General features: G+C 38.9%; 1 long non-coding RNA gene across 1 annotated transcript; it reads left to right on the top strand.

The window, feature by feature from the left end:
• The first annotated feature begins 548 nt into the window (after window positions 1-548).
• Window positions 549-9,008, top strand: LOC103057457 (uncharacterized). Its single transcript, XR_003086100.2, has 3 exons — window positions 549-712; window positions 2,025-2,159; window positions 8,612-9,008. It is a non-coding gene; the product is annotated as an uncharacterized LOC103057457 (long non-coding RNA).
• Window positions 9,009-15,077: the final 6,069 nt, after the last annotated feature.

Genomic DNA, 15,077 nt, shown 5'->3' with positions numbered 1-15,077 from the left:
GATGGAAGGACAGAAGAGAAGGAACTAGCTATCTGAAAATGTTAGCAGTGTTAGATGAAGGGGGCTTGTTTTCCCTCAGTGCTTTCTGCTAAGGATATAACAGATGATACTTACAGATATCGGCCTTAATAAATGTTAACCCTTCCTGTTCATTAGGTCCCAGTATGAAGCAGGATTTTTCCAAAAAAACCAAATTTATTTCTCATTTCAATGTTACTTTACAGTTGATTTGTGGTTTTGATGATTAGAAAATATTAGATAATAGAAAAAAGAGAGCTTCTTTTTTTTGCAACCATAGAGTAAGAGATCATTTTGTAATCATATTTATATTTGCTGCAAAGGGAACCAGAAGCTTCTTCTTTCTATTTCTTTTTAGCTTGTCTTTTTGCACCTTTGTCCTTTCCTGTCTTCCTCTTCTTTCCTTTCCTTTCTTCCTTTACCTTGCATTAGTTTTTGTTAGTTTTTATCTTTTTTAAAAAACTTTTAATAAAACGTATATTTAAATAAATAAATAAATAAATAAGTAAATTTTACTTTACAGCAACATCCAAGCAATGAGAGCATTTTATTCATTCCTCACATCTTAGATTCAGGAAGGGGGAGGAATACAAACAGGATAACAATGATCAAAATTGAAATCTAGCAGCACATAAGAAAGCCAAGATTAATACCAGCAGAAGCAAGAGGAACCAACGCTGCATACAGAGCCAAGGTAAAACCAATAGTAAAATTACACTGCGCTGCACTAAAAGCATTGAAAAGTATATTAAAACATTGAAAGAAGTATTAAAAAAATATTTTCTCCTCCCCCCCCCCCCGATAACTCTGTAAGGAAATCAGGAAATATAAGGTAATTCCATACTGATTCACGAATTACTGTAAGGTAATTCATACAGGTTGAGTCTGTAAGGCATGGTTTTGTTCCAGATTTACAACCATGATATAATGACACTGCATCAGAAAAGGAGTTTGGATCAGAGATCCGTTATAGGCAAGTTTTTAACAAAGTCACCATTCATTAACACAGAAATCACCAAAAGATTAGCATTAAAAAAATGGTAATCTTTGTGAGCCAACTTAAGAACTTTCACAGCAACCATCTCAATTCAGATGAAGAAACTTCATTATTTTCAATGGGTGAGAGGAATAGTACTCCAGTAGACAGAGGAAATCTTCTGCATTTTCCCCCCAGCAACTTTAACTCAATTTGCTGGAAGGAAATTTGCATTAGAAAGTCTTTCAGCTGAGAAGAGGGGTTTGGAGACATTGTCATATGGGGTCCTTATCATTCTTACACTTAGCATCGGTTGCCAAGATGTAGTTGTAAATCTACTGTATCTATATGAATCTGAAAATCTCTTCAGGAGATTTCTGGTTCCTACACTCCTATCAAATACAGAGGGAAGACCTCAGAAGAAAACTCATTCCCTGGGTTTTTCAATAGTAGTGCTACTGTCACAGCTTAGGAGGAAAAATCATTAAAGAGTGCCTCCTTCACCTGGAGAAATCAGTCAACCACTTTTTCTGTTCACAATTAGGGTATGGAGTTTCAAAAAGCCATTTGTGCCCAGTTTTATTTTAAACAATGGAATGGGACCTAATTACAACTAACCTATGTCCATTTGCATTGAAGGTGACTTCAAATTTCTAACTGATTATGAATATCCTGTCCTTGATATTTGATTGAAATAAATCAGATTTTTCTTTTAAATTATTAAGCCACTTCTAGGGATCAGGTGTTTATTTCTGTAATAGAATTTCCCCAAATTTGAGTATTGGCAGTTACGAAAAAATAGATAACCTTGAAGGATGAATCCAATAAATACATCCCAATCAATATAAAGGCTTAAAAATAGAATGTGGCATGGAGGGAAATAGCAGGAACAGGTTATCTCATAATTCTCCTTGCTTTTTCTTTTTTAAAAACTTATTTGTATTAAGATGCTGATTTTAACCAATGAACTCTTCAATGATTTAACACTTCACATCAGAGAGATTACTATCTTCTTCCTTCATTGTTATAGGACTATACTTAAAACTGATCTCTTTTGAATGTGCCAGCAGTGGGCATATGGCATATGAATACATTGTTTTCAGCTACGTAACAACTATGGGACTACCATCTTTAAATTAGTAAAATCAGCATGATCCAGGTACAGGTAAGTCCCCAGTTTAAGAACAAGTTCTGTTCCCAAGGTCTGTCCCTAAGTCGAATTTGTATGTAAGCCAGAACAACATTATTGTATAATACTGTATAAATAGCATTGTGTATTTAACTCAAACCATTGTGTATTTAACTTGAATTTTGCTACAATAGACTCTGTTCTTAACTATGGGTCGTCTGTAAGCCAGGCATTCTTAATCCAAAGACTACCTGTATAGTCAAGCCATTTACCACTGATTTCATAAAACAGATGCTAGTGTGTACTTAATTTCTCCACTGAAATCAATGAGATGTGAAAAGTCAGTTTGCAAGATGGGTGACCATATACATTGGTTAAATGAACAAACAAACAAACAAATACTTGCTTAATATTGGTTGAATCCCATCTTGTATTTGTAGATTAGCTTTTGGTTGTCATGCACATGATAGTAAGATGTCTAGCAAACATATACATAAAAATATTATAAGAGGTTCTCCTAGGACAAAAACTAAGTTTGTTGAAGAACACAGTTCATGCATCTGAAGAACCAAGAGCAAGAAAGACTAAACCTTCCCAAGGTTGCCAGTCACTCTGTCTGGGACAAATATCATCCTCAATATACAGTATGGAAAATGGAAAAAGCCAACATGAAAACGAACACCATTTGTTGAATCACTCTCTACAAACAGAAAAAAAAATCCATTAGAATGGAAACATTCTTTACAAGTCTGCTGTAACCAACTGTGACCAAATATTGGTGTTAACTGGATTCTAAATAACAACTGCATTTCATGGCTCCACTAATGGCTACCTTGGTCACTTGTATAATGGCCATTTTCTGACAAAAAAAACCTTTTGGTGTGCCTTGGTTTCTGTGATGACGCAGTAACAGAGATCAACATGATTTCCATCTACGCTGTCTAAGAGCAGCTTCTAATGTAGTGTGTAATTTATTCTCAAATCAGATTTTCAGCTTGGCCACCCCAGACATTTGGCTTCCAGCCCACACCCTGCTCAGGTTCTCTTCAAAATGTTTGGAACATTATCTCCATTGGGCAAGTGACATTCCCCCCAATTGCATGTGAGAGCCTGTTTTTGAGCTGTATTTGCTAGAGCAGGGGAGGTACAGCTCTTCTCAGAAGACTCTGCATTCCCATCCTAGGGCATCTAAGCAGCTGGGTTCGATCTTCACTTTTGCCAAGCTAAGAAGACTCTGTGCTGCATTTGACACACTAAGAGGGACCCCTGTATCCAAAATATTTTCTGGGCTTCAAGAATTTCACAGCTGGCTCTTGTCTGTGACTGGCTCTTTTAGCTGGCATGTATCTACCCCCCCAAAAAACTAAGACAACTGGAACAATCTACTGCCTGTTCAAGAATTCAGCAAAGTTTTCTCTACTGTGAAGTTTCTAGTTAGATGGAAACAAATCTAATTTCCCATCAACCTAAACATAGCTGTATAGTTAACAACACACTGTTGTGCTGATTTTAGTAATGACCGATCATTTTTCACTTGTTCAGAAATGACACTGTTAACAGTCGGTTCCTTTCAGCAAAAGCCGCACCTTCTAAAATCATCCATATCTTTGTGTATGGATATAAAGGAGAGAGAAGTGCAGCGTGCATGACAAAGATGCAACCATCACAAATGTTTCCCCATCAGGGAATGGTAACCAGAAGTTAGCTGTCCTTTGCACTGGAAAGTTGAGTCTCCTGATTTAGGTCACCTGGCACCATATCTTCCCCCTTTGTAAAAAATATGGGTCATCTAAGATAGCCATGTTTTACAGAATCATAGAGTTGGAAGATTAATCCCTGCCCAGGGCAGGAATCCTTATGTCATCCCAGACAAAGGGCTGTCCAACCACTGCTTGAAAATCTCCAGTGATGGAGCCCCACAACTCCAGGAGGCTGTTCCACTGCTTCATAGCTTTCACAGTCAGGACATTCTGGTTTTCAATGCTACAGCCCTTAGCAACCAGAGCTCTGGCAATCTCAGATGACTGAAGTCTTCTCCTTTCAGAAAAGTTGGGCAGATAAGACAGATACATGCTCATTGGCAATCCAACTTGAGCCCTTGTAAGCACAGTTCTTGCAGATAGAGGAGGAGGGAAGTTTGGAGTACAGCTTCTGGGGAAAGTTTCATTCAAGCCCCTAAGATTTGTCTGGCCGGCTATGGCAAACTGATTTAGGCTCTTAGGCCATAAAAACTAGTTATTCAAAATGAATAAAAGATCAATCATTTGTTTCAGAGAACTTGGGGGAGAGAATCTCATGAATGGAACATGGTGTTTTCACTGTTACTTAGTGGCCAAGTGTTTTGGGGGTGTGCATGTGAATGTCCCATCTTTCATAATGCAACCATCCCTTCAGTGCTTATATCCCCCCAGGGAAGGTATGATAACTCCCTCTGGGCTGGACAGCCAGGGAGGTTCTGAAGGACAGAAGGATGTATTATGGAAGATAAGAACACTAGCAGTAGCAGTGCCTGCCACCTACAGCAAGGGTCAGCTCCAAAACGCCATTAAGAGGCATTTGAAATAAGTTCTGGGGAACCTGAGAATGAAGTAGAAAAACAGAACCCTTTTTCACCAGGGAACAAAACTTTTGAGAGACTACTAAGATTTCAGCACAACTGCAGTGGAAACAGTTCAAATAAGAAGCACTGATGGCTTTGGCAGGAGTCCTCTTTTCTTTCTCTACTTCTGGTATTTCATAAGGATAAGGATAACATCAGTTTAGCCCAAAGATCTGGCAATATGCCAGTAAAGGCACTCTGGAGCATAGGAATGATGCTGTCTGACACAGCCTCCTTTGCCTTCTGCAGCAACACCATCCCCACCACGGTCCCAAATGCAACAGAGACAAAATAGCTGCACTGTTCATTTGAAAATGGCTGAAACAAGAGCCTAAAACCATTGCAGACTTCATCTAGTCTCATTCGCAAACAGATCCAAAGGCTGGCCCTTGTCAAGTTTGGAGGAGGATGTACCAGTAATGGCGCTAGGAATCCCGTCCAAAACACAGCCTCAATTAAAATGCTGGGATTAAAATTTGTTTTATTTCTTTGGCTTAAATCCCAGATTTTTGCTTTAACCGCACTGAAGGAGTGGCTATTAAAAAGCACATAGCCTCATCCTGTCCACCTCAGTCTCTGAATGTGCTGTAACAAAGCAAGCATTGCACAAGGTATGTGGTTGCATCAAGAAGATTTGGTCTCATAGCAAGTCTGAGGAGTGTCAGGCAAGAATCCAGCCTACGGGCAACCACCTCACATTTACCTCAGGAGGAAATGGCCGCACCATCCAGAGAAGCTGCAGGTCGAAGAGGGCAAAGGTAGTCACGGATTGAAACAACAACCAGGAAAGGGACTTTTGCTGCCAGTGTGTATCCTGTGAATTGACTTCATTACCTGTGAACACATAATGAAATTCCCCTGTTAACTAACAAGTGGAGACCATCCTAGAAATCTTTGAGCAGATCTTAATGCAAGGGTGGCTCTCTGAACTACCATTCCCATCAGTCCCAGCATCCTGGCCAATTGTGAAGAATGCTGGGCATTATAGTTTCAGCAGCAAGTGACATATCACAGTTCCCTTCCTCCTTCCCAAGGGAATTGCTGCTTAGAATCCAATTCAGTGAGGCTTGGAGAGATTTGCCATTCAATGATTTTCAGTTCCTTTCATTGAAACGGCTGCACCAACTTCAAAGCATAGAGGCTATAGATCTTTTCAGTGAAATAACTCTTCTTATCACAGGCATAAGAACTTTTTAGTATTTTTTTAAAATTTTATAATTTTAAAATTTGTAATTTTATAATTTATCATTTCCTGTCCCTTTAAAATATCGCAGATTATGCTCATCCAGAACAACCCAATGCATGCACAGCTGCAGGTACAAAATTCATTCATATTATAAAGTAGAGATGCCCCCCAGTGGAGCTTCCTTCCTGGTTACTGCATCAATGCAGCTTTTTTGGCAGTTTATGCTAATTTGCCTTCTACCATAATTTGGTTTTCAACTTCTCCTTTTCTACAATTAGCAACCTAGAATTCCCAGTCCATCCCTCCTGTAAGTACTAATCAGTACTTACTTGGAAGCATATATAAATGCAATCCAATCAATCAATCACATCTAATAAATAAATAAATAAATAATCAAATTAGCCAAGGTCCTTCTACCATACTTCTAATTTTTTCAGGAAGAAAACAGTGCCAAGAAGTTGGCAACCAGTCACTTTTCTCCTCTGTCTCCCCACTTTTCTTTCTAAAAAATTGCTCTCTGTGGTGTTCAATCTTTGACTTTCCAAAATAAGACCATGCTGATTAATGAGCTGTCATCCCAGGTAAATGAAGCTCTTAGGAATATGGAGGTTGTCCTAACTGTGATTCCTCAGTAAGAATAGCTACAGATCACTTCGCACTATTAAGCACAGAATTTGCAGAGAGCCTTTAACGTATCATGGAGGAGCTGATGATAATGACTTTCAAGACATCAGTAAGGCTGATACTCTCCAAGAGCACCCACAACAGATGTGAAAATTGAGAGAAAGTTGAGCTCAGGTGGTTGCATATGCATGCCGCTGAAATTTGTGGTCTTCTCTTGTGCTTTCTCTCTCAGAGAGAGAGTCAGGTCAGGAAGTGGAAATAACTGCTGTAGAGTGACCGACAGGTTAATCTCATCATCTAAAGGAAGTTCTCCCCAGGTAGGTGAACCTCCCCACATCAGCACCCCTGCTGTCCAGGAACAGACATGACTGCTGTCAGTAAATTCATCAGCCGCTGGAATGAGGGGAGTGCTTACTCTGGGCTAAATAGCCTTGGTTTTGCACCCAGACTCAAAATAATATGCCTGAATATAGCACGAAAGTCAGGTCATTTCTAAGGCTGAACTGATGTGTGCAAGCAAATATTTAAATTGCAAACAAGGAATTCAAGTTTGCAATTTCCTAAGACAGATCAACCAAAAAATATCACAGTTTACTAAGATACATGTTCATGGCCATGAGGATAAACTTAGCACAACACTGGAAAAGAGATATGTTACCAACAATATCAGACTGTGAATTTAAACTTGGAGAATATACAGTAATGACAAAATTAACAGCATATATTCATAACAGCAGTTTGACCAAATTTAAGCAAGAATGGCTTCCATATATATTACATATTACACAGCAAGGCAAATTTAAGCATTTAGAGTATGGGTTTTAAAGGGAAAAAGAATTGACCAAAGAATTGGATTAAAAAATACATGAACATTTTGAATGTTTATCAGTCGAAATACAACAAAGGGGAAGTTAGAAACTAAATATTTACCTATAATATTTTAGTAGTTTTTCTTCTTTCTCCTTTTTAATGGTATATTTAAATAACAGAATAGTAGAGACTTTGGCAATTATCTCAGAGATTCAAAAAGATCACTAAAATTCTTCTTTCTTATTCTTAAAAATACCTTAATAATATTTATACTTAATATACTGAGCACTAACTGTACAGCTTCTGTAACTTCTTTGTCCACTTCCTGATATTATATCTTTGTATTAATGTTTTCTTGTTTTCCTTTTTCACTTGTTAGTTTTCTCTTTTTTAAAAAAAAAGTTTTTAAAATAATTTTTTTTAAGTTTCCAATTTACCCCTGCAAACAGAGAATCTTTGGATTAGTTTCTCCTGAGGCAACTTTTAAAGTTAAAGTCGAGTCAAATCAAAGTAAAACATACAAAACAAAACGAATTCAGCAAGCCTGTCTCTGAACAAAACCAGTCAGATTTGGATACATGACTAAGATCGGAATGGAAAAAGAAAATCTAATTCTGAATAAGTCCTCTGTACAAACCAGTGTTGACCGTCTTCAGTGAAGCTATTACATGCTCATATGTGATGGGTTATGCCAGGGGTAGGGAACCAATGATTTTTTTTTCCAACGATGAATTAATTGAAAACTAACTTTAATTAAAGTTAGTTGAAGAAATAAACCAGGAAAGTGGAATGGTGGTTCTCTTGAGGTTACTGAACTACAGCTCCTAGCATCCCTCACTATTGACCATCCTGATTCTGACTGCTGGGAATTGTAATTCGGCAACATCTGGAGAGCCAAACTATGTCTGCTAAAATTCTAGACAACCACGATGTCATGTAAAGTCCCATTTCAGAAATGAGCGCCACAGTGAGTCAGAGTTTCATAGTGCTCACCTTCCAAAGAGGGCTGATAAAGCAACAGTGATTTTTTTCCAGTTCAGATTTTAACTTTAACCAGGAAAGATCTTGGCCTCAAAGTTATTTTCAAATCCATAGAGTTCAGTCTCTTATCCTGGAGCAATTCCATTGTTTGTAATTAGGTTGCAGAATCAGTGAATTGGAGGCTGTGGCAGCTGTTTATGTCCAAGAAATAACATGTGAACAGCACAGTTTGCTGTCCGCTACTTTTTAATGTCTCCATTCTGCCTTAAAATTCTTCCTTGTTTTCAGAGAATCCTGGAGATTGGCCAGGATGCCTTTGGAGAAGGAAACAGATGGCAACCCCAAAGAGCCCTGGTCATGTGAAACGGATGTGCATTCACCCATGGATCCCAGACAGCTTTTCAAGGTTTGATGAGCTCTCTGTCCAACACAACTGATAAAAATCAAAATAAAAGGGCTGGTTTTGTGGTGTATTCTCCTCCATAAACTGCAGACACTTGAGTTTTAACCCATCTTGATATGGTATCAGTTGCTCCCCTACCACCCATTTACCAAAAACAAAAAGTACACACTGCAATTTTTGTGCAAAGAAAAGTATTCTGCCATAAATGGGAAGTTTAGTAGGAATATGTCCCAAGTTACAGAAGGACGGGAATCACAAGGATTGGAATTCTGAAGACCGAATAGCTCCTTTCCACCATATTATTAGTTAATAAATCTGTTCTACTTCAATGGTTTAATTCTACAGCAGATCAATGACATTATATAGGACTGAAAAACATTTCCTTCTATAAATTAAAAAACATTAAGACATAACAATTCAAATAGAAATCACACATTAAATATTGAATGATTGCATCCATTTACTGAATTATAGAAATGGGCTAATGCAATTAAATTATAAAAGTTGGGAAGAATCCCTGTAAAATATCTCTGTAGTCATGGAACGTATCGGTAAACAGGCTTATGTTGTACTGTATTTGTAAATCCCATTTTAGCATCTAAAATTCTAAAGCCAGAGGAATCACATTAACAGATTTATTCCTATTCTATCCATTCTTCAAGATCCCCAAGTGGTACTCATAGGCTTGTTTGTCATTGCCTAGTGTAGCTCCAGGCAGTGCAGATCTGCTCAGATTTGGATATTAAATTACATGGAATATCTTTCACCTCTGCCATGGTAGTTTTACATTACAAGATGGAAAAGTTCACTTATCCTAGGGGTTGCTTTAAAAAAAAAAAGCTGTTCTTTGAGCAAAAAGGGTTCAAAGAACATCAGTAGGAGTTCAGATTGCAATGAATAAAGCCAAAGACTGAGTGGCATGAAATTCCTTAGCTTCTGAGAAAAATAGTATCTTCAGCTACAGACTTCCATGGGGGGAAGGCTAGGGGGACAAATGATGAAATGTGTGCAATGATGTAATCACATAAATGTTGTGATGTATGTGTTTTCATCACACCAGTAGGCAAGTATAAAAGGGTGGGGCTTGCTTTCTGACATCACAATGCACATTTTGGCATCCTTAGGAATGGAATTGTAGCATTTATTCTTCTAGGTTGGAGTGTTTGTGATTATCACTCTGCCCGACATTGGTTTCCAAACCCTTCGCCATCTTTGTAGTCCTCCTCCGAACTTACTCCAGTTTGTCACTGCTTTTTTTAAACTGTGGTGCCCAGAACTGGTTGCAGTACTCCAAGTGGGGTCTGATAAGACAGAGTACAGTAGAACCTTTATTTCCTGTGATCTGGGCTCTGCGGTCTGATCTGGGCTCTTGTGGTCCCACCCCAAGATAGCATTTCCCTTTATAGCAGCTGCATTACCCTGCTGGTTCATGTTTAACTTGTAGTTGACAAAGACACCTAGATCCCTTTCATACATACTGTTGCCAAATCAGGTCTTCCCTCATCCTATAGTTCTGCCTCACTTTCTTTTTCTCCCCAGATGCAGAACTTTATATATTATTTTTCCTTGGAGAATCACTGAGTGCTTTAAAAAAGTAGAACAACAATTTAAAAATGAAATAACACAAACCATTAAAAAATTACTAAAGTTTATTTTATTTAAAAATCCTAGTGATCAGTACATCAAAATCCTGGGTGGAGAGGTTTTCATTTTGTATCTTAACCAAGTATGGCAAATCCTGCTGGTGGTGTTTCTACTCCACAGTCTTTGTGCATTTTATCCATTAGAATTATCACAAGTAAAGTTCCCTCCGTAGATCTGAAAAGTAGGCTGTGTGGGCTGTACAATTTATGTTGAGTAATTACCTCCTGACTCAAGAATGGGAGGATAGCACATTAAAGCAGCTGTCTGAATGAGCTCTCTTTCTTTCTCAAACTGAATGAAGATGCAACAGGTACAGTGAACACAGCAAACTTTTCATCAGAATCACATTAAAGATGCCCAGGGAGATTCAGTACCATATTTGAATGTTTGTTAACCTTGACAAACCATATAAATGGGTCTTGGGTGTGTTCACTAGATGAAGCTAACTTTGTAGGGCCTCAGATGAAATAATGCTGAAGACAATGGGATCTGACTGGTCTTGAGAACAAGAAATAATTTCCAGGGGGAGTTAAGAAAGCAGGAGCACAGGAAAAAATACTGCATTTGCTGGTTTGGGCAAAAGCTCAGGTTTTGCGCAAGATGTAATGAGTTTAGCTTCTGCCTGAGTTTGCTGAATCAAGAAATAATAAACCAGCACATTTTGCAGGAGCAAGTAAAATCAAGAACAAGACTTGTAACATGTTCCAATGAGATAATAAATCCTGGTGTTCATTAACTTATAGGGCCACGTTAAAAGAGGAAAAGTATGAAGACAGGAAAAACAGTGATGAAAGAGAAAAGAAAGGAACAATAGGCTAGCAATTTTAAAACCAAGGGCAAATATTCTTGCAAGCATTGGCAAATCATGTCTTGAAGCATGAAACTTCCAGGTTTAGCCCTTGATGAATTCATTCCACTTTGTCCTCAGAGGACCTAATGAAATGCGCCTCTTCAACCTAAGAACGCAAAGAACTCTTAGGCAACACTTGGTTTCAGACAGAATTGGAAGAATATTGGGAACATATATTCTGTGTGCATCTATCCATAGGGCTTCTATTGTATGTGTATGCAAGTTCTGAGCGGGGATCTGCATTACACAATCCAAAGAAATTCAGGATCTGAAGGCTGACTCTGTTCCTATCCACAAAGATGTTGAGGAACTGTAGCTTAGGCAAGGACTCTTTAAAATGTGGATCAAACCAGTTTCTCCAGTGATTCACTCTGGGGAAAAGCTTTTTTTCTGGGTGGGGGGAGGGCTTTCTTGGATGCCAAAATATTTTTTATCAAGCCCTAATTCAGTTCCATATGCCAGTAGTTCCATCCTTTGTTACTACACAGTGACAAAACAAGTTTGTTAACAGCGAGTTCCTGCTGAATTTACCTCTATCACTGAATTTGAAAGCAGATATTTATTGCATTCATACTTAAAAGTTCTTATTATACCTATGAGGTATTTTATTATTTTTATAACTGAATGTATTATTATGTTATAACCATTCTTTTCTCTTGAAAGCTCAAAGCAGTGTGTATGACATGGCTGAGAAAGAATACCCAATGCCAAAGATCTCCACAATCAAGTGGAAACTTAAGCCTGGATTTCTGTAATCCAAGTCCAACTCTCTAATCTTTATACTACATTGGTTCTTAGTAGCATACACATGAAGTACCTTTTCAAAATGTACAACCGCCCTTTGTAGCTTCATATCTGTTCTTCTTCAATCTCTTTGGGGGAAGGCTTAGTGCTAGAGGACATGCCGACTATGAAAAAGATCCTCAGCTATTGCTGAGCAAGACAGTGATCTAAAATCCATAGCCAGATGGACTATCAGTTTGTCTTTGTGTAAGTGAATATGTTAGTATATATATTATAAAATATCCCCCCCCCATCTATTTTTTTTTCTAAATTGAAAACCTTCTGAAGTCATCTCATGTAAACAATGCATCAGATGTTCAATTTTTTTTTCTGGATTCATGTAACATGTGTATCACTGAAAATCTCTTGTACCTGTGCCAATGGGAGAGCTGCATTTCTCCTACCCAAACATTTGTTCCATCTGCTGTAGCTTCCTACAACCTCTTCCTCTGACAGACATTCAGTGGATGGGTATCTAAAAAGCCTCTTCCAAAGAAACAGCTACTGTGCTTAGATTTCATTCTTAATCACTCCATGGCCTTTCACAATCAGATTGCTCATCACATTATTTCTGTTTCTGGCCCATTAAGCTAGTGTAATTGCAGAATACCATCCGTTTGTGGGTTTCTAGGAAGTGACTTTGAGAGCAGCTCTGCTTTCCCTAACATTCATATGAAAAGTGTCATTTATTTTATTGGAACAAAATTGCATTAAAGTTTATCCTCAATGTTTAAGTATGAACCGCGGTTTATAACTTGTGGTGGAATTTGTTTTTGTGTACGTTAAACCCAACAGAGATTCTGAAAAATGATCAGGTGTGCAAACCAGCTGGTAGCCATAACTAACATGCTATCTCTCTCTTTTACAATTAGAGTTAGGGCCACTTCTCCACAACTGATTTAGCTCCTGAGGGTGGATATCAGGCAGCTGCCTGCATATCCTTGATTCCAGGCTGTCACTAGGAACACAGGTGTCTTTGCCAGAAAAAAAAAGGAAAGAGGACTATGCTTATATTTGAAGACAGTCCAGAAGCTGCAGCTGATGAATAAATGAGATAAACCTAACACAGATCTGTAAAGAGCTTCACTGACGACCAGATCCAATTCAAGGCAATGACCATAATCTATAAAGGCCTAAATAGCATCAGACCCAAATATGTGAGAGACCTCCCCTAACCATACCACCCTATCTCTGTCTTAAGATCAGTTGGGAACCTTATTTGTGGTTCCACATGGGATCTGGCTTACAATGAGGTGAGCAGAAGTACAGCCTTCATTGTGGTAGTGTCCAAACGAAGTCTGTCCTGGACATTTGGATGGTAATAATTGCTCCAGGACCTGGGGTCTTTCAAAGGATTTTTTATTTTATTTTATGGCTGTCCAGCTGTGCACTTGGTGCAATGGTTGTGTACTTTTATTATTACAGTGATTTGTTTCACTGCAGATTGACTTATTGCTTTTGTCTGGATGCACCCATCCAGGAGTTCTTGGGGAAAAGAACTGTAGACCAATAAAATGATAAGTAATAATGCTAATTCTACAATACTACTACAAATATTTCACTTCTGAATGTAAGTGTGAGCCTCTGGTAATGGAGGGGGGAGAATCATATTCCAGTTACAGTTCTGAAAGTTTTTCCTTCTCCTTTTTAATCCATGCCATGTGGATGTCAATCAGGCAGAGAAGAGCTAATCTCAACCGAAAGGTGAGTGAAGGGCATTGTGAGTGCATCCCGACCAATTAGTCCAACAGCCTGTGATTAAATAGACCTGCAGGCAATGTCTCCTTTTCTGCTTTTCTGGATCCTGATTTGGTCTTCCCCCACACACTCCACCATTCAGCCACAATATCTTACACACCCAAGGACTATACACTATGCTGTTCTGTAATGGTATGTGGGAATGACCTTGGGAGACAGGAAAAAGAGCCACAGCTTAGACAACGGTCTGATAAATGAAATCTGAGTCTGAAGGAGCGGTGGGGATGGAGAAAGCATCTCAGAAGGGACCCTTCCTAGTTTTCGGGAGAGTAAACGTAAGGGAGAGGAAAGGTACTTTCAGACGTGCAAGATTCTGTTACTCTACCCTTACAATAAAGGTAGTGTTAGTATTCATGGTTGGTGCTTCTTGTCTAGACTACCTCGAAGAGCTGAGATGTTCCTTCACTAAAAAGCTCCTGATCAAAACTGAGAGCAGATAGGCTTTACTATCTCCCCCACTCCATATCTCCTGTGCCCTCCCTTTTTGCAGGATATTCTTCCTTTCTCTCTCTCTCTCACACACATACAGAGACCAAAAAACCACACACACACACACACACACACACACACACACACTTTGCTGAAACCTGCATGCTCCTTGCTGCTGGCCATAATAAACTGTTGTCTGACATTCATCAACTGCATTAATGCATACTAAGGTCCCAGGATGCGAGACTGGCTGAAATAAGAGATAAACCCAAACAGAGTAATATTTAACCAAATGCCACGAGGCTTAAAAGCTTTACAGAGATGTTTGCTTTTCTTAATAGGATCGACATTTACACTGACTTCTCAGTCACGTAGCAAACTCATCTTTTCTAGCCAGGCGGTGGATTGCTAACTGAAGATCTGTTATAATATTACGGATGCTAGTAGAATCAGAAATTTTCTGGCTTATCCGCTGTGATTCCCTCCACTGATTTTCTTTAGTCTGGGGGTAGGCAAAGGGGTGGCCTCCAGGTGTTTTGGATTTCAACTCCCATCAGTCTCTGCCAGGGGCAAGGGACTATGGGAAATGTAGTCCATAACAGCTGAAGGCAGCATGTTGGCTACCCCTGTTTTAAATTATGAAGTACCCTGGGAGGGGAGGAGGGGGAAGAATGAGCTTCATCCCAGCAGAGAAAATGCAACCTGGCAGAGGGACAGGAACTATAGGTTTATGGGTAGTTGAGCAACTGATATAGGCATAGACAGAAAACCTAGGTCAAAGGAGACAGGAAGTGCCCCTCTGAATTTGCTTTCCCAAGAAAGAACACCTTGGCCCCTCTCAAAAAGAGAAAGGAAAAATGGCTTGCAAGAAAGTGGCTTCTTGTAAA

The sequence above is a fragment of the Python bivittatus genome, unplaced genomic scaffold (assembly GCF_059951505.1).
Source record: "Python bivittatus isolate LINGU-HERP-01145 unplaced genomic scaffold, Pbiv_v1 ctg000480_np1212, whole genome shotgun sequence".
In the NCBI taxonomy this organism is placed as follows: domain Eukaryota; kingdom Metazoa; phylum Chordata; class Lepidosauria; order Squamata; family Pythonidae; genus Python; species Python bivittatus.
The sequence above is the reverse complement of the archived record's forward strand: the minus strand, read 5'-3'. Positions and strand labels throughout refer to the sequence as shown.